Source organism: Lotus japonicus, chromosome 3 (genome assembly GCF_012489685.1).
Source record: "Lotus japonicus ecotype B-129 chromosome 3, LjGifu_v1.2".
Lineage (NCBI taxonomy): Eukaryota > Viridiplantae > Streptophyta > Magnoliopsida > Fabales > Fabaceae > Lotus > Lotus japonicus.
Window position 1 is genome coordinate 18,373,837 of NC_080043.1, and position 20,751 is coordinate 18,394,587.

General features: G+C 40.4%; 1 long non-coding RNA gene across 4 annotated transcripts; it reads right to left on the reverse strand.

Moving 5' to 3' along the window:
* Window positions 1–14,166: 14,166 nt before the first annotated feature.
* On the reverse strand, window positions 14,167–17,710 carry LOC130743049 (uncharacterized). Of its 4 annotated transcripts, none has more exons than XR_009021333.1 (7): window positions 17,604–17,710; window positions 16,168–16,799; window positions 15,421–15,449; window positions 15,223–15,314; window positions 15,056–15,121; window positions 14,719–14,775; window positions 14,167–14,276 (listed from the first exon to the last, which is right to left on the reverse strand). It is a non-coding gene; the product is annotated as an uncharacterized LOC130743049 (long non-coding RNA). The 4 variants fall into 4 exon arrangements; XR_009021332.1 differs by lacking the exon at window positions 17,604–17,710 and adding an exon at window positions 17,026–17,554; XR_009021331.1 differs by lacking the exon at window positions 17,604–17,710 and having other exon boundaries at window positions 15,218–15,314; window positions 16,168–17,000.
* Between the last annotated feature and the right edge of the window lie 3,041 nt (window positions 17,711–20,751).

Consider the following 20,751-nt stretch of genomic DNA (forward strand, 5'->3'; position numbering starts at 1 on the left):
GGCTTCCGAACCCTGATGGTGATTACTCTTTTAGCTCCTCTTATTCTTTTTTGCAGGATCCAGATTTGGGAGAGTCTGACATCATATTTAAGCACATTTGACGCTCAATGGCCCCTTCTAAAGTCAATGCGTTTGCATGGCGCTGCGTTTTGGACCGGATTCCCTGTGCAACAAACCTTCTCATGCGCGGTGTTCTCCCTTCCGTGGAAGTGGCTCTATGTAACTTTTGTGGCCTTCATGCTGAGTCCTGCTCTCACCTTCTGTTCTCTTGCTCCTTCTCAGCGGATATTTGGCGAGCTTGTTATAGTTGGTTGGGATACTCCACTGCACTACCAGAAGATGCTCGAGCTCATCTGCTGCAATTTCAGTTTGGCTGGAACTTAGCTCAGAACCGTGGTTTGCTATCTTTTTGGATGGCCACAATTTGGTCTCTCTGGCTTGTCCGGAACGAGGTGGTTTTTAGAGGGGGAACTCAAGATTTTTCATCAGTGCTTGAATTAATTAAGTGGAGGTCTTGGCTTTGGAACAAATCAAGTTTGCCTGAGTTCAAAAATTCATTATTTGAGTGGTATAATAACCCTGTGTTATGTGTTCAAGGGCTCTAATTCTTGGCTGTGGAATGTGGTGGGCTTGGAATTTTTGGTGCAGTTCTGGAATCTACTTATATTGTAATTGATCATCCATGTTGGACTGTATCTTTGCTGGGGTAGTTCACGATATTTATCTTTTCCCCTGTGTATCAGTAGGTGGCTGGGTTTCATGCTTTCTGCATGCTTTTCTCTTTTTCATGTATTTTTTATGGTAGTAGTCTTCGGGCTACTTCCCCTATCTCATGTATTTGGGTTTAGCACCCCTTGTGCTAAAGTTAAATACAATTTTGCTTATCAAAAAAAAATGTAGCATTATCTAGAGTGAAATCAAGAAAAGGATTGAAAATTCTAATCTTAGATGAAGAAGGGAATGTTTCTAACAAAACAAGTAATGTTGTATACAAAGAAGTGTTTGAAAATATTTGACAAGGGAAAGGTATGTCGTGCAACAACAATTATTTTTTTTTTAAGTATTCCTAATCTAACTGTGGTGTGATCGGTTGTTGGCAGTTTTCTTCATGCGTCAGAGGTGGCTGTATCTTCCAATATCTAATTGTTTCCAATATGTTTCAAGTCTGTTTAAACTTGGCATCAAATGAATTAGTTATTTTTTGTTGTTAAGCTAAACATAACTCATTGATCTATTTGTTGTTTTTGCAGTGTATGGAACTAAGCTTTCTAACCACAGATATGGAGATAGGATTTGTTGGTGATCATTTTGGAGTCATGTTTCAATTTATAGTGTTTGTGTACATGATATCACTAATTTTGGCTGAATTTGGTGGTTGGTTTGTTTTCTAAGTTTCATTTATTTAGTTCTTTTTATAATTTGGCCTCGCAAGTAAATCAACTCGTCTAAATCTAAATATAATATAAAAGAGAACTTATAAGAAGGAAACTTTTGACACATGTCACACATTGACATACCTTTTACCTATTTTCTCAACAATTAAATAATTCAAAAAGAAAAACTTATTTCTACTTATGGAAACTTCAAAGTGGTACTTTTAATCAGTTTAATGCCTCTTATTTAAACCATTATTTTGCCTAAAAAACAACCTCAATGATGCCCAATCAAATTTAAACGTGATAAGTTCCATTTGAATGTTTCAAAAAAAAAATTCCATTTGAATTCTGTTTACGTTTAATACTCAATTCATGAATTCAATGTATCAAATTGAAGTGAAATTAAACTAGCCAATGACCAAGTGGGTTATCTCAAATTTTAAATACATTTAAAATCCAATTTGAAAAATCTCACGCTCATTAACTACACACATAAATTCGTTTCTGATTTTTATTTCTTTTTATGTTCCTTTCCCTTGACTACCTCCCGACCCAATCATATTTTCTTAACAAAATATAAAAAGAATTTTATCTTCCTTCACTAAACCAACCTCCATCTCCATGATACCCAATCAATTTTTTTTTATTTAACTCAATTTCTAAAATATTTATCTACCATCCATGAAATAATGTGCTTCTTTTGAATTTTTCCTGCTTTACCATTACTTGTGTGATTATCAAGACTAACAAATTTCTTTATTCAAAATTTGAAAAGAGTGTTATTTTTAAATTATGCCTATCACCATAAATTATTATTATTGAGTTACCAAAACCATTAATTACCCTATGGAAATTCATGCTTACTGGTAGTATATATTGCTAATTTGCTATCTCTGCCACCCACATGCTTACTGCAACAACTGAAATCAACTAAATGCCTGACGATTGCCTTTCAATCCTATTTGTTCTGTACTAGGGCAAGCTTATGTAAGAGACAAAAAGTAAACCCTAGCAGAGCACTAAAATAGCAAAACTACCATAAAAGGAATATTCTCATTAATGCTGAAAAAGTTGGTTTCGTACAAGTGGATGACCTCCCCTTTTATAGAGGGGGTGGTCATGATATGGATCTTTCCTATATTTGGGCCTGACAATCAGGGCCCAAATCCCGGTACATATAAGACAAATCCAAAGGAATCTTCCAGCTGGCTTGTGGGTCCATCATCTAAAGGGGGGGCAATGAAGCTCGTCGTATCGCCTTTCCCGCCATGGCTATCTTCAATGGTTATTTGTTCATTTTGGGCGGGACATAATCTTCTTTATGTCCCGCCCAGTCCACATGCCCCCAAGACATGAGACTCGAGTAGAGAGTTGAAATGTCTTCATCATGTTACCTAGTAGTTCGCCGCTATTGTTTATTCGTTCATCGCCATTTTACCTTCGTTGTTACATCGCCATTTTCACGCTTCGCCACCTTTGTTGCCGTTTCAAAGATATGTCGCCATTAATCATAACCGCCAACCACGTCTTTTCAACTGACGCACGTATCCTTATTTTCCGGGATTTCGTCATCATTTGTTATAAATGCAATCTTCAGTTGCGCGTCTCGAGGAGTAAATGTCTTTTCGCTTCCTAACTTTTCGAATTTCAAATCCCACGATCCCACGATCTTCCCCCACTCATTCTCTCTCTTCCTTTCTCTCTATAAAATCCCCTTTTCACTTTTCATTTTTCACTTTCTTAAAACTTTTGCTCTGAAAACCCTTTTCACCGCAGCTTTCATTCTCTTCTTTGAACTCCGGTGAACCTTTTCTTCCTCCGGCCGTCGTCATTGCGCGGTGCTCCCCTATCGCCGACGTTCTCCTTTCTCAAACTCACGGTTCTCCCTCTGGTTAGTTTTTCTCTTTCTTGAGACTCTTCGTTTACTTCTTTTTTCTCTGACTCTGTTCATCTTCTTTCTTCTTTTAACTCTGTTCATCTTCTTTTTATGAAACTGCCTCGTATGTCTTTACCAAACGCTAGCCTTTCTTCCCTAGAACTTTCTTCACCCTCCACGGAGGAGGAAGTTGTCGCCCCCTCTATAATTGAAATTCATTCCTCGCCTTCTACCCATGATGATTCCGGTCCCGCCGGCTCTGTAGACTCAATTCTCTCCTCTAATGGAGATTTGTCTTCACCTGAATGGCGCTCTGACGTGCATTTAGTTGAAGATAAATGTCTGTTGCATTCTATCTGGAGCAGCGTTGGGAGCATTAGTTCGCTTCGAATTTCTGCTCAAGGGTTCACGAAGATAGATCCCGCCACCTCGAATAATGAAGATCATCTGTTGAATGTCCTCCCATGTGGCGAAGATGACTGTGTTCTGTTGCGTAAAGAACCAGACGATGGATCGCCCGATTTTTTCTTTGTTTATGGCTATTTCTTCTTAGATTTAAACATTAAACTTCCTTTCTCGCCGTTTATATGTCACGTTCTTTCTTTTCTGAATGTGGCGCCTTGCCAACTCCAGCCCAACGCCTGGGGTTTCCTCCGCTGCTTTGAAATTCTTTGTGAACACTTGAGTTTCACTCCAACCTATCCCTTGTTCTTCCTTTTCTATAAATCGGTCACCACTAAACCTACTTCTGTGAAATGGGTTCCACTATTAGCCCGTAAGAACATGAGTCGGTTTACCGCCCTTAAAAGCCATTACAAAGTATGGCAGAAGAAATACTTTAAAGTTGTGGAGTCGCCCGAAATAAAGAACTTGTTCCGAGATTCTGACAATAACCCCCTCTTCCCTTTTTACTGGACAAAGAACCCTCGCCGAAAAATATCTGTTTCATACGACGCCTTGGATGAATCTGAACAAGGCGTCGCCGATTACCTCCGCACACTACCAGTAATTTCCGGTCATGACTTGATTGAGGCGTCGAAGTCCGGCACTTTAAATCAATTTTTTAGTAAGTTTATAATCTTTGTACGTAACTTCTTTTTCTTTTTGTTCATGTATCTCGTCTAATTGATGTTTTCCGTACAGCTACGATGGGAAAAGGCAAGGTTGACGCGAACCCACTCAAGATGAAGGAGTACCTCGCCCAGTCTGCTGCGGCGGCGAAAAAGAGGGCCGCCGAAACTGAGCAGAAGAAGAAGAATGAAGGTACCTCGGGTTCTGACAACGTCAGGGACCCTAAACGTCAAAAAACTTCAAGTGCTGCTGGTGGTAAGCCTCTCCACCAATCAACTCTTGATTCAAAAACTCGTCCAGCTGAGAAAAAGAAGGGACATGACAATGTCCCGCCCCCTCAACAAGATCCAAGCACGCTGATCAACCGCCCATCAACTCCATTTGGCCAGGCTGGCCCTAGTTCAGCCATTGGTGGCGAAGCTCCTCCCCCCTTGCTGAGCTTGTCGGATCCTCACTTCAATGGGCTGGAATTCATGACCCGTACTTTTGACAACCGGATTCACAAGGACATTTCCGGTCAAGGTCCCCCCAACATTGCTTCCATGGCGATCCATCACGCGCTTTCTGCCGCCAGTACTGTAGCGGGAATGGCTCAGTGTGTGAAAGAGTTGATCTCAGCCAAAAACCGTTTTGAGAAGAAGGCAGCTGATTACAAGGCAGCCTATGAACAGGCTAAAACTGATGCTGAGACCGCCAACAACAAGCTGAAATCTGCTGAGGAGAAGTGTGCTAAATTAACTGAAGACTTGGCTGCTTCGGACCTGCTTCTTCAAAAGACCAAGTCTCTTAAAGAAGCCATAAATGACAAGCACACTGCCATTCAAGCCAAATATCAAAAGTTGGAGAAGAAACATGATCGCCTGAATGCTTCCATCCTAGGGCGTGCTTCTCTCCAATATGCTCAAGGCTTTCTGGCGGCCAAAGAGCAGATCAGTGTAGTTGAGCCGGGCTTTGATCTTTCCCGCATTGGGTGGCTGAAGGAGATCAAGGATGGTCAAGTAGTTGGTGATGATGACATTAGCCTCGATCTCCTTCCCCAATTCAATGATGAGAGTGAGCCTGAAGAAGATGGTGAGGATGGGAATGAGCAGCACAGGAATGAGGATCAAGGGAAGGAAGATCCTCAAGCTGGGACAAGCCAGGGCAACAACGCCAACAACGAGAACCTGGCTTGAATTTGTTTTTATTTTATGAAGTTGAAATTTTTCTTTGGGCATTGCCCCGTTTTATTTTCATTCCAAATCATGTATGGGCATCGCCCCCTTTTCTCTACTTTAAATGGATATCATCTTAAGTTCATTCGTTGTTTTTAATTGTTCCCAACTTTCGTTGTTATATACCTTAGCCGATTTTTCGACGAGGCTTGGTTTCTAGTGGCCACTAGAATTGCCAAGGCTTTTAACTTTTGAAGGCGATACTTTCTTATTCCGAAAGGTTTACTCGCGGTATTTGCATACCTTGATACGATTTGCATTGCATGAACTCGTAATAAAAATTCAAAAAACATACGATTCTGTTGAAATGATCTTTTCATTAATTTTCCTTCGTATGGGAACAATTGTCCCTTCATTACAATTGTCGCCTCATTAAAAACCTTTCCAAAGAAAGGGAAAAAGAGTGCGACTTCATTCACATTTGTTGTTTCTACTAACTAAAATACTGCTTTAGATGAGAGGCGTTCCATGTTCGTGGAACCTTTTGACCGCTTAGTTGTTCCAACTTATAAGCTCCTCCTCCAACATCGCCAATAATCCTGTAAGGCCCGCCCCAGTTGGGTGAGAGTTTGTTGTGTTTATCGGGTATTGTATTTTTTCGGAGCACTAAGTCTCCTACCCTCATTTTTCTTGGCACCACTTTTGTTGAGAACTTTCTTGCCACCTTCACTTTTCCCGCCTCATTTCTTATGTGGGCCTCTCGTTGTTCCTCGGGCAGCATAATTAGATTTGCTATTAAGTTTTCTCCGTTGTCATTTTCATTAAACCGAGCCACTCGCCAATTTTGGTTTTCAATTTCCACTGGGAGCATGGCGTCAGTTCCATAAGTTAGACGATACGGGGTTTCCTTTGTGCTTGACTGCTCCGTGGTGTTGTATGCCCAAAGAACGCCTGGTAGTTCCTCCGCCCAAAGCCCTTTTGCTTCATCCAGTTTCTTCTTTAAACCCTTCAGGATAACTTTGTTAGCCGATTCAGCCTGCCCATTGGTCTGTGGATGTTCTACAGAGGCAAATCGCATCTCGATTCCCATTTCTGCACAGAATTCCCGGGTAACACTACTTGTGAATTGGGTCCCATTATCCATTACTAATGCCATGGGGACCCCAAATCTACAAACGATCCTTCGCCACAGGAAGTTCCTGACCTTGGCAGCTGTGATAGTCGCCACCGCCTCGGCTTCTATCCATTTAGTGAAGTAATCAACCGCCACGATAATGTACTTCATTTGTGCTTTCGCCACAGGGAATGGTCCTAAGATATCGGTCCCCCACATGGCGAACGGCCAAGGCGCCATCATGGTTGTTAATTCTTCTGGTGGAGCCTTGTGCAGGTCAGAAAAGACTTGACATTTTTCACATTTCTTAACATACTCCAAACAATCCTTCTTCATGGTTGGCCAATAGAATCCTGCTCTTATCACCTTAACTGCCAAGGATCGCCCGCCAATATGACTAGAACACACGCCTTCGTGGACTTCCGCCATTATTCCGAGGGCGTCCTTGGTATCGACACATTTGAGCATGGGAGACATGATTCCTCGCCGATACAACTCACCATCCACCAGAGTGTAGAAACTGGCTTCCCTGCGTTTTGTTCTAGTGTTCAAATCATCCTCCTTTGGTGGGTTCTCTAAGAAGGTTTTAATCGATTCCATCCAAGATAGCTCGCCCTCATTGACTGACTTTACAGCTTTCAACTTTATTTCTACCAAATCAATGCTCGGGCGAGGCAGGGTTTCTTGAATGACTGTCTGGTAGTTGCCCAATTTCCCTGTGCTTGCCAACTTCGCCAATACATCAGCCCTCTCATTTTGTCCCCTCGGGACATGTTCTATTTTGATTTCTTTGACCTCCATCATCAATCTGCGCACCACTTCCAAATATTTGGACAGTTGCGGATCCTTCACCTGGTACTCACCTTTCACTTGTTTAACCACTAACTGCGAATCTCCTTTGATAAATAACTTCTGGACTCCCAATTCAATGGCCAACCTTAAGCCGGCAATCAGAGCCTCGTACTCAGATTGATTATTGCTCGCCTTGAACTCGAACTTGAGAGACTGTTCAATGATCATTTTATCTGGACTTTCGATTGTTATTCCCGCCCCACTTCCAGTGTTATTAGAGGATCCATCCACAGACAGGACCCATTCTCCTTGAGTCTTCTCTCCTTCAGTGGGTGTTAATTCCGCCACGAAGTCAATTAAACTCTGGATTGTGACTTGGCCCCTTGGCTCATATTGCAAGTCATACTCTGACAGCTCAACTGACCAGCTAACCAATCGCCCTGATAAATCAGGCTTCTGAAGTACTTGCCTTAAGGGAACATCAGTTTTAATTTTGACTTGGAAACTTTGGAAGTAAGGTCTGAGGCGCCTTGCAGTTTTCAGAATCGCCAAAGCCGCCTTTTCAATTTTTTGGTACCGCAATTCTGCCCCCTGTAAAGTATGGCTCACGAAATATATAACTTTCTGCTTTTTTCCTTCTTCCTGGAGCAAAACCGTACTTACCGCCTTGTCAGTAACCGCCAAATAGAGCACTAATGGAACGCCTGGTGTTGGCTTGGAGAGTACCGGTAATGTGGCCAATGTTTCTTTCAATTTGGTAAAAGCTTGTTCGCATTCCTCTGTCCACTGAAACTTTGAATTCTTTTTTAAACATGTGAAGAACGGGGCTGCTTTGTCACCCGCCATTGGCAAGAAACGTGACAAGGCGGCCATTCGCCCTGTCAAACGCTGAACCTCCTTTACACTTGTTGGGCTTTTCATTTCCAAGATCGCCCTTCCCTTATCTGGGTTTACTTCTATTCCTCTTGATGTTAACATAAATCCCAAGAATTTTCCTCCCTGGATCCCAAAAGAACACTTCTCAGGGTTTAACTTCATTTGATATGTTCTTAACTGATCAAACGCTTCTTTAAGGTCGCCGCCATGATCACTAGCCCTGGCAGATTTTACAATCATGTCATCCACATACACCTCCATATTCCTGCCTACTTGCTTTGAAAAAATTTTGTCCATGAGCCGTTGGTACGTAGCTCCTGCATTTTTCAAACCAAAAGGCATTGTCTTGTAACAATAGTTCGCCTGATTGGTCATGAATGCTGTACTTTCCTCATCCGAGGGATGCATCATAATCTGATTATAGCCCGAATAAGCGTCCATGAGACTTAAAAGTTCATTCCCTGAAGCTCCATCCACAAGCTTGTCAACATTGGGAAGTGGGTACGAATCTTTGGGACACACTTTGTTCAGGCTCGTGTAGTCCGTGCACATTCGCCATTTCCCATTGGCCTTCTTGACCATTACCACATTGGCGAGCCACGTTGGGTACTGTACCTCACGGATGAAGCGGGCCTTGATCAATTTTTCAGTCTCTACTTGTACAGCCTTGTTCTTTTCTTCACTCATTCTTCGCCTTGGTTGGATGACCGGGGTCGCCCCTGGTCGTATGGCTAGTTTATGAGTGATCACCTTGGGATCAATCCCTGGTACATCATTGATGGTCCATGCGAAGAGATCTAGATTATCACCCAGAAGGGTGATTAGTCTGTCCTCTTGTTCTGTTGTCAAACCACTGCCAATCTTTAGAAACTTGTCCTTGACTTGCACCTGCTTGGTTTCCTCCAGCGGTTGTGGGCGAAAATCATCAGCATCATCTCTTGGGTCCAAGCTAAATCCTTCTTGTGGGAAGATTTCTGTAATTCGGTGGCTCTCCTTGGCGGCCTTCCGCCCATAGAGCGCCACGCTCCTCAAATAGCATTCCCTTGCTGCATTCTGGTCTACACGCAATATCCCGACCTTCCCGTTGCAGGCGGGATATTTAACAGTTAAATGAGCAGTTGAGATGACCGCGCAGACCTTGTTGAGGGTGTCTCGCCCCAAGAGTACGTTGTAATTGGCTCTACACGCCAATACTAAGTACTTTACTTGAAACTTCTTGACAAACTCTCCTTCTCCAAAGGCAGTCGGAATTTCGACGTATCCCCGCACACTGACACGGTCTCCTGTAAATCCCACCAAAGTTCCCCTGTATGGTTTCAAATCTGATTCCTTTAGTCCCAAGCGATCAAAGGCATCTCCATAGATGATATCTGCCGAAGATCCCTGGTCTAAGAATACCTTCTTTGTCACATAATTGTTAACCCTAATTGTTACCACAATTGGGTCGTTGTCATGGGGAATTACATGCGCAAAATCCTGAGGGGTGAATATAATAGGGGAATGATTCACCCAACACTCGCCTTCGTTCGACTCCTGTACTGAGTATACTGCCGCCACGTAGCGTTTTCTAGCCTTACTTGAAATTGCACCCCCGCCAAATCCTCCTGCAATAGATAAGCATTCCCCAGCAGGATCGCCCAACTCTTCAACTATCTCTTTACCTTTACCTTTGTCCCCTTGAGTGATTTTAGCTACCTCCGGCGCTGCTGTGTCTTTGACAAAGTTTGCCAAATGGCCAGCTTTAATCAAGCGATCAATTTCCCGCCTTAAATTCCAGCAATTATCTGTCGTATGCCCCAACGCTCTGTGGTACTCGCACCACCTATTGGTGTCCACGTTAGCTGGCGGCCGCCGTGGGGGTGGTGGGTACTGCACAACGTTGGTCTGTCCAACCGCCCTTAAAATGGTACTTAAGGGTGCATTCAACTTAGTAAGTGGGATTGGCGTTGGCGAAGCACCAGGCTGACCAGCTGTGGCAGCAGCGGGACCTTGTGAGTTTCTGTGCCATGTATTTTGAAAGCCAGGTTTAGAGTTGTGGTATGGTCCCGGTCTTGGTACACGGGGGGTTTGCGCTATCCTGGTTTCCTTCCCCGCCTTAGATTTGTCTTGTGAAACACCGCCAGATTGAGACTGCTTACGTCCTTCCTCTCTTTCTTGTTTCTTCTGGTCATCTTGCTCAATCAATATGAACTCTTGAACACGAGCGCGAAGATCCATCATATCCTTCGCCGGTCGCCTTGTTAAGTCTCTATTCAAATCTCCCGCCCGAAGGCCATTTTTGAATGACGCCAAACAGACATCTGGATTTTCATCCTCCAACTGCACCGCCATCTTGCTGAAGCGTGCCATGTAGGTTTTTAATTTCTCGCCTGGTTGCTGATGTATGCTGATGAGATCAAACATTGTTGCTTTTGTGGTTTTATTGGCGGAAAATTGAGTCAGAAACTTAGCGGACAGATCAGTGAAATTATCAATGGAGAAGGGCGGTTGTCGAATGAACCACTGCATCGCCATGCCCTTGAACGTGGAAGGCAATAATCGACATTTTACCGCATCCGACGCCCCGCCGATCACCATTTTAGTATTGAAGTATCTAAGATGCTCCATAGGATCAGATTCGCCCGAAAAGGCGTCTAATGCCATGGTTTGCAGGTGCTTTGGAATGTCCACCCTAGTGATGGCTGGAACAAAAGGTTGGAATTCAACTACATCCTCCGCCTCCAGGCGTTGTTCTTGCTTAAAATTCTGCCGCTGAGTAAGATACTCAACTTGGGCTTGCAACTGCTCGTTTTGGGACTGCACCTTCTGCAAGGTATCTAACATTTGTTGCAAAGCCGCAGGCGTGATACCTGTCACTGCCTCTTGCGCTCTCCGTGGAGCAGTTGTTTTAAGATCTTCCAAGTTCACGTAGTCAGGCGGCGTTGAACGCCGCCGAACACCTGGATCTGATTTAGCGATCAGATCTGACGGTCTTCCCGGAGCTGCATTCACCAATGACGCCGGCGACGGCGCCACTGAGTGGACCCCCTCCGAGGAAGCTTCCTGCTCTTGGTCGTCCAGTACGGGACGGTTGTTGTTTCGTCCGCCGGCGCGACCGCCGTGTCGACCACCACCGCGCCGGCGATGATCGCGCCGACCTACGCCGTATGAACGAGTCTCCATGGCTCGCGATTCCTCCTTCTGTCACCGGAAGAGGTAAGTCCTCCCCACAGACGGCGCCAATGTTCTGTACTAGGGCAAGCTTATGTAAGAGACAAAAAGTAAACCCTAGCAGAGCACTAAAATAGCAAAACTACCATAAAAGGAATATTCTCATTAATGCTGAAAAAGTTGGTTTCGTACAAGTGGATGACCTCCCCTTTTATAGAGGGGGTGGTCATGATATGGATCTTTCCTATATTTGGGCCTGACAATCAGGGCCCAAATCCCGGTACATATAAGACAAATCCAAAGGAATCTTCCAGCTGGCTTGTGGGTCCATCATCTAAAGGGGGGGCAATGAAGCTCGTCGTATCGCCTTTCCCGCCATGGCTATCTTCAATGGTTATTTGTTCATTTTGGGCGGGACATAATCTTCTTTATGTCCCGCCCAGTCCACTATTATTCCAAACTTTTCTCCAAGCGCTACGTAACAATGACTGCCGATGAGGCCTCCGTCGCTGCTCGCTGTTGATACCGGCGGTATCGAGATCCTGGGAGTCCTTCAAAGAAAAGTTACAATCTTGGGGGATCACGCCTTTTTCTATGAGTGCAAGGTACTCATGAAGTTATCTGTGCTGCTCATGAGCTTATGCGTAAAAGCAAAGAAGATAACGAGGAGTATGACTATGAAGGTTATATTTTGCTTTGTACTTATTCTGTATATTTTGTCACATTACCAGAATATTCTTTTTTGAGTCTTGGAGCTTGACAGCTTGCTGTGTTCTTCTTAATGTTTGTAACTTAAGTCAGGTATTTCTAATTCTGCACTTATGTTCTTTTTCATATGTATGTCAGTGATTTATCATATTCTTCTTCATTTTGTTTAGTTTCTATTAAATTTTGAAGGAAAAGTTTAGAATCAAGTTGATTTTATTGTTGATGTGGTTAGGCAAAACCGCAAAAGTTTAGGGGCTATATGCTGATTTTCTCTCTTTGTAGAAGAGGGAATATAGAAGCCTATCATATCAGCAATGGTGGTGAATTTGGAGAAAAAGTATTATCCTTTGATGAAGGTTGCTTATGAGTAAGTTGGGTCTTCGATCTATCAATGTTATTTTCTTCTAAATCATTTGTATTGTTTAGATCAACAGTTACATTTAATGTAAGGTGTCCATGATTATAGGAAACACTAGACATGACTATGATGATCTTGGTCACAGTGACCATGAAATGTAAAGATGATTTTATCAATTACACATGACTATGTGGGCATAACGTTTTCTGTCAGGAGATGGATTGGCGAAAATCATTGTTTCATGTTATCTGAATTCTGAAGCATTAGTTGGACAGAGCGGATTGTTGATGTTGGAATGTGGTGTGGTGTTGGATCTCCTTGATTTTTGCTTGCTTATAATCTACTGACACCAAATAAAAGGCTATCTGAAGAATTCTAGATGGAAGGGAGTGGCAGAAGCAGCACCACCACCGCTGATCAAGCACGAGAAGGATGCATGAAGGAATCGAGTCTTAAATTTTGCTCAACATGATTTGATGATGAAAGGTGTTTTTTATATCAAGTTTTTGTTACTTTTTTATCAGATTGTATAATTTTGTATGAGCGATTTGAAAGCTCTCCTTAAGACAATTATGTTTAAACATTTTACCTTATATTAATTAATATTGCCGTCTTATCTTTCTATCAAGTACCAAGAAATTTTATTTTTTAAATTTTGTTACAGATGATTTAGTTTGATATTTTTAGTATCATTTATTTTCTTCTAAATTAGAATAAATATAATTATTTAATCTTTAAGATTTTTACATCATAATATTAATATTTAATTAGTATTATTTAACACTATAACTACACTTTGATTTTTCATAATCAATCAATCAATATCAATATCAATATCAATCAATATATATTAGAAAAGAACAACTTCTAGCATGACGTGTCGCTCTCACAGGCCAAGTTAGTGACGTGTCGCTCCGAGATTAATTCTCACTTAATTATTTACACGTCAGCTTTTCCACCTATTAATTCTCATTTAATAATTTACACGTCAGCTTTTCCACCTATTAATTCTCATTTAATAATTTACACGTCAGCTTTTCCACCTTGACCCTATTTGCCACATGTGCCCTGATTTTTCTTTACCTTATTTATCCTTTAACATTTTTTCAATTGCACAGCTCCACTACTACAGAAAAGGCCTTTCGTCACGGTTAAAACCGCTCATTCATCACGGTTAAACCGTGACGATAGAAGGCGTGACAATTGCTCAATTGCCACGGTTAAAGGCGGAACCGTGACAATTGATTCGCCTGTTATCACAGTTTGTAAAGCGTAACCGTGACAATAGGTTCCCTCTATTGCCACGGTTACGTACTTAACCGTGGCAATAGAGGCCACCTATTGCCACGGTTACGTAGTTAACCGTTGCAATAGAGGCCACCTTTTGCCACGGTTAAGAACGTAACCGTGACAACAGGTGACCTCTATTGCCACAGTTACTTAACCGTGGCAATAGGTGGCCTCTGTTGCCACGGTTTTAAACGTGACAATAGGTCATACACCTGGTTTGTTACTAAAAAAATCTAATAAGCTAATAAGGATTCTTCTCTTTGTTCCTACTAATTTGATACTAAACATGCACTAAGTCTTAACGACTTAAACTAATGCTAATTGAGCTACAATTTTGCTTTTATGTTATGTGTAGAATTAATTCTATGTATCATGTAATCTTTTATCTTTTATACATACCGTGGCACTGAGCACACTTGCTTCTCTTTTAGCAGATACTGAGGGTCCAACAAGTGCCTCAAGTAGTATGAATCCAAAGCTATAAGCATCATCCTCTAAGTTTTTCATTTGCCTGAAATTACACATGTTGACAAAATCAAGAGACAAACTTAGGAAGAATCCACAAATAAATTATTAAACTACTAATGACTTTCTGCTAATTTATAAATGGATCAGAAGTTATCCAAGTTAAACTACTGATGACTCCCCACTTGCATCATTTTTCTCTGAGATAATGGACAATCCATAGTCACTAAGCTTTGCCATCCAATCTCACTAAGCAAAACATAGTTCAGGTGCAAAAGCTAAATATTGAGTCAAACTAATAGTGTACAAATTTCAAACTGAAAATGAATCAAACTTAAATTTGAATAAAATCAACAAAACTCATAAGAAGGAAAATTTAGCACCCAAAATAAAGCAAAGGAACACATGACAATAACAACTTGCAGCCTGCAACTAAATAAACAGCAATATACATGATAGACCTATAAAGATGGCAAAAACATGCACACCTTCTTCAATAAGGCCCTTCAATGCCCATAAATCGCCCATAATTGGTCCACCTCCTCCTGTTAAGTCAGGGTACAACACTCATTTCAGCTGATAACTTCTAATGAGATTGCATGGCAACAATTAATATATATGCTCCCTCCATTATCTCATAACAGTTACTTATTTACATGTAAGTCAGAGAAATCAAAGCAACGAGATTATTTGGGCTGGGGGACTATTCCAGAGCAGGACACAATCAATTCTTATCAAAAACCCTGAGAGACTATCTCAAACAAAACATGTTGATTCAGAACTTGAATTTTGCATAACACACATGTTGGGAAAAGAGGACTAAACCTTAAAATACTTGTGTCCATGACATAAACATCAGATAACCACTTTTTTCCATCCCATCCACCACACCTGCATTCAAATAAACCCCACCTTATCACATGTTATAATTTGATCCTAATACAGCCAATTAGGATAAAAAGTCAAATTAAATGCTATAGATCTCACATAACAATTTTCCGGTTTCCAATTGCTGAAGCTGCAGTGAAATCCCTCGATGAAGGCAAGTCACCAAAGCTAGTTAATTCAGACCATTGCCATATATCTTGAACACCATCATTTGTTCCAAATGCCAACAAACAAGTCAAGTCTCACAACATCAAAGTCTTCACAGAACATGAACTGAACAAATATTATACAAAATGCCATACCAGTATCCAGAACCCAAAAGTCCCCCAACCTGTAAAATTCAGCCGTTAAGACGAGAAGTAAATAAACAAACACACATTTCTGGTGAGAGCATCAAAGGTGATAAGCATTAATCTTAACTCTTCATCATATAATCATACATGGATTATCAAGTTGAGATTTTTCAACTTAAATCTAATCTTGACACATGTTCTTGTATTTTTTTTTGGGGATCCAAAATGTTCTATGAACTTGAATTTTCAACAGCTCAATTTACAAGTGTGCAAGTCATTCAATAAATTGGAAAATCAACTTAACAAGCGAGGCATGATGCGAATCATGAAATCTGATTGTATACCAGCTCCAGAACAAACACCTTGGAAAATCTTCTTCAAAATGTGCTGGCACTTTATCAATAAAAGTAAATGACTATCAACTTTATATGAAAGAATTTCAGTGCAGAACAACTCAACTCACGACATGCTTGCTGAACAAAGGTTTGGCCAATAACTAATTAGACATTTAGCAACCAATTTTATGTTGTGTTGACGAAAGTGAAGTGTGTATCCTTGTGGTCAACTAAATTCAGAATGCAAAGATTAAACTTGATACATTATAAGTTCAGCTACTTGAATTTTCACTCCCGATACTTATGGCATCCTTGGCATAGCACATTCCCACATGTTTGATTGCAATAAAACCAGTCCAAGCATATCAGCGAATTATAGAAGTAAAATTAGCAGCAAATTGTAAGAGCAAATTATGCAAACCAGGCGGAATATCTCAGTTCCAGATTCTAAGCATTTATTGGATGCGCTCTCCTCCTGCCTTACTCTTCACAAATTCAAAAGAGGGCTGGTGCGCTACCTCAGTTATGGACTCCGTGCGTTTTTCAAGCTTTGTGATACTCACACATTCAACAAAAACATGAAGAAAAAGTCAGTCAAGCATTTCATCAAACAGTTTGTAGATTAATAAGACATCAATAACACAGCTTCATTAGACAAGTTTTATGTGTGTAAGCTACAATGAAAATATGAGAAAGCAATTGAAACAAAAAGACCAAATATGGATGCCTACTAGAGGAAAAATAACAAATTGGATTTAGGAATAGGAAAAACTTCTTGGACATTCTAATCTATAGGAACAAGAAACAAGTGTCGTGTATAAAAACCATTGCAGTGCTGCCATGCTCTAGTCTAGTAACATCTCAATGGTCTATAGTACCTGAGATGAACAATATGAAATCAAAGATGTACTCTCGAGATTACCTTTGTCTATAAGACACTAAGATTGAGATCCTCTCCCAATCACACATAATGAAAGACAGAAACTATGACCATTGTTGGCAGCATTTTCAAGTATTGCCATCGGTTAAATTCGATTTTCCATAATGCAGCAACTAGTAAAACAAATATTCAAGAAAATATAGTCAAGTTAAGTTCAACCGCATTGTTCAGGAGATACAAAACAAGGTTTCTGTGAGGCATTTAATCAAACAGTTCTAGTGCATAAATTATTCTACCAATTGCAAACTACACTAATCAATAGCGTGACCACAAGAGTTACCAATGAATGAATAATATGATTTTGTAAACTTCATCCAATTGCCCAGAAGCTAGAATCACCTGCGAGGAAATAAAGAGAGGCAGAACCACAGCAGAGAGAGAAAGTGGAACCAGCTTCCAAGTCGGGACGAGTTGGGAAGATGGTGCGCAGGCAATGGCACGGGCGGCACCACCTTAGCCACCGTGTTCACTCTTCGCATTGCCGCCACAGGACGCGCCGTCGCGTGCTCAGGGAGGGTCACCTTCTTTGTTTTCATCTTCGTCACCAATCTGCTCTTCGAGTGAAACGAAGGAAACGGAGAAACAGATCTGGAACGAAATGTATCTAGAAGATAACAGAAGATTCTTCCACCATCATCGTGTGAGGGAAGGAGCGGCGCCGGTGGAATGGGCGGCACCGAGCAGGAGAAGGAGCGATTCTCCCATGCGAAGGAGAGGGAGAGAGAGAGCGATTGAGAAGCAGAGGGAGAGGAGGACTGACTTGCAGTGAGAACGAGAGGGAGAGAAGGACGTATTGCAGCGAATAGAGAGGGAACCAAGAGAACAGATCGAGAGGGTTAGGGTTTTTGGGTAAGTGAAAATCTCAAAAAAAATTGTCTATTGCCACGGTTCCTAAATAAAATAATAAAATATTGTACCATTTTGCCACGGTTCCGTGTATAACCGTGGTAACTGACCTATTGCCACGGTTCCGCCTATAACCGTGGCAATTGAGGCGTGGCAAAAGGTGTTTTCTGTAGTAGTGCTCACTGTATCTTTTCAATTGCATCTCGGTTTCGGATCTCATCTTCGAACAACTAGGGTTTCCGAATTCCGATCAATCGGCGCCGCGAAGATGTCTGGCAGAGCGCCGCCGAAGAAGAGTGACAGCACTAGGTACTACGACATCTTGGGTGTCTCTAAGACCGCTTCGCAAGATGATTTGAAGAAAGCTTACAAGAAAGCCGCCATTAAGAATCACCCTGATAAGGGTGGTGATCCTGAAAAGGTTGTTAATCTCATCTTAATTTTCTTCGTTTTTGATTAATTGTTTGTTTTAGGGTTGATTAGTTATCTTAATTGTTTGATTTGGGGTTTTGTGATTAATTTAGATTGCAAAAGGGGTTTTGTGTATATTTTGATCGATTTAGGGTTGGAATTTGTCGAAAAATTGGAAATTTTGTTAGTTTGTGGGAAGAATTTGTGGTGGGTTTTGGTATAGTGTGGCACTGTGTTGCTGAATTACTTTGAATTGTGCTGTATAGAAGTTGTAATTCATAGTTTCATTCTGATAACCTTACAGATAGTTTTCTTTGATTACATTCTGTACTTTAGTTGTTGAATTGATATTGTTTGGGCTTTTAAATTTTCCTTTCATTCCATTTGTGATTGGACAGGGACAGCACCTGCTCGCACTCCTTTGCCTCCGCCATGGAAACCACCATCACCGTCAAACTCACTGTCTTCCCCATCTTTTCCCTCTGATGATTTCCTCTCGGCAAGGTTGTGAGATTGAAGAGAAGCGGAAGACATTTAGATCCCATTGTCTTATGTAACTGTAAGTTCTCTCTTCCTCATACTTTAATCAATATATCTGTTCAGTTCTATCATGTTTTTTTATTCTTTTATTGGGCATGTTGCTGTTTTATAAGACATTTTGCTACTGGCAGAAGCATAGTTTTCTTGCTTTCTATACTTTCAAATCAGTTTTGTTGTATCCATATTAGTTTTCTTAAGTAACTTATCTATTGCAAATAGTTTAGAAAACCTATTTAGCCTCTTGCATTTCATGGGGACTAATCCTTGGTGTAGCTGGGCATGGTATGGCCAAAATAATTTTGTTCTTTTTCTTTTTATTCAGCTTCTGATACTTTTGTATTGTACTTCTGTGTAGGTGGCACAAGCTGACTCAAAAGACTAATGAGAACAAAAAGGTTGGTTCTAAGCAATGACAGTTTTCCCTCTGCTCTAAATAAGTATAAGATTAATGAAAGGAATCACCTATCTTTTGTTATCTTTTATTTATTTTTGTTAAAAAAATGACATGTATAATTGTTGGCCATAAAATTTTAAGCTTTTTACTGTGCATGCTAATGTAGAACATGACATGTAGATATATGAACATCTTTTATCATCTGGCTAACAGCAAAGTGTCTATTTAAAGTGTTTGTGGGAGCAGTTCCATAGTTTTGTATTGTTAATTTATATGTGGATAAATAGGTGAGATAATAATTGATCTACTGATCCACATCGCATCACCTTCCATCTGTTACATATAGTGTTTCTTATAGCAGGATCTATATGAAAGAATACACTTATCATTCTGAATTTCTGATTGCACTCTTCCGAATCTAGCCAGGAAATTACTGCATTACATTAATTATTTTTCTTTTATCTATTTCAAGGGACCACAATATGTGTGCACAAATTTTTGGACATTTGTTTGCACTAACTGCAGTGGAATACAGTAAGTCCTTACAATTTTTTGCATATATGCCTACACTGTGATTTGAGTTGAATACATGGTTTTATGGTTCATGGTGTTGCTTTATTGATCTTTATTGCCAATTTTAGTTTTTTTGTTGGTGGGATAACTTTCCTTCTCAAATTCAAACTGCGCTTTTAGCAGATGTATTTTCGATTATTATCTAATGAAGTTACATTTCCTATCAAAAAAAAAATATGCCTTGCTTATGATTTTTTTAATTCAATGGTGAAGCTTGAAATATCTTTGTACTCCAAATTGTGTACTTTCTGCATATTGTTGCATTGCAGTTTATAATGAATTAGAGTTGATAAAACTGTATACCTACAAAAATTTGTTTTTCCTTTGCAATGGTTAAAACTCAAATAAGTCTAATAATGTGCATGCTCTCATATTCCTTTTTTTTCTCAATGGTTTGTTTGATTTTTTTTTTTTGCTCATATATTTGCTCTTCCTTCTTCTTTGATTCTTATAAAGTTCGCTCATTGTAACTGGGTTATTTCTTACAAAGTTCATTATGCCCTGGTTTGTTTGATTTTCTTTGATTCTTTTTTGGGGCAACTATATTGCTAAAAGTAATACTAAAAGGGACAATTATTTGTGTATTTGAAAAGATGTTCAACAATTAAAAAATGCTCTATGCATCTCAATTAATTTTCATGTTCTTGATGCTTCTGTCAATGACCATATGTAGTCTTATTCATTTTATTCCTGCACACTTGAATTAGGTGTTCCACATAGATCGAAATGACTACTATGGAGGGGCTTCTACATCTCTAAATCTTACACAGGTCCCTCCCTTCTGATGCAGATTTTGAATACAAGCATTCTCCTTTCTATTTCATGTTAGTTTGGTTTTTTTTCCCGCTCATGTTAAAACTCATTTTCTGCTATATAGCTATAGAAGCGATTCAGGGGAGACGACAAGTCACCAGATTTAAAAAGTTTAGAAACCGATTATAATTTCAATAACATTCCCAACTTCATGTTGATAATTGATTGAAAGGGCCATATTGTTCACTTTGCAGAAAAACTAAAAGGATTAGATTTGACGGTAGTGGTATTATTAGTTCTTCAATTAATGAATATGTCATGTCTCTTTTGCCTCAATGAATATAGCATGCAGATTATTTCCTATCTAATCGGATTTGCCATATTTAATTAGTGCAGCATGTTGACACCACTATATTATATGGCTTCCAGAAGAAGAAGCACAAAAACATCCTAACACTGCATCCATGTGCGTTTATGTTTTGTTTTTAGAATTGAAACCATGCTGAAACTAATCAGATGGAGTTGTCTTTCAGGAACAAGCATATTGT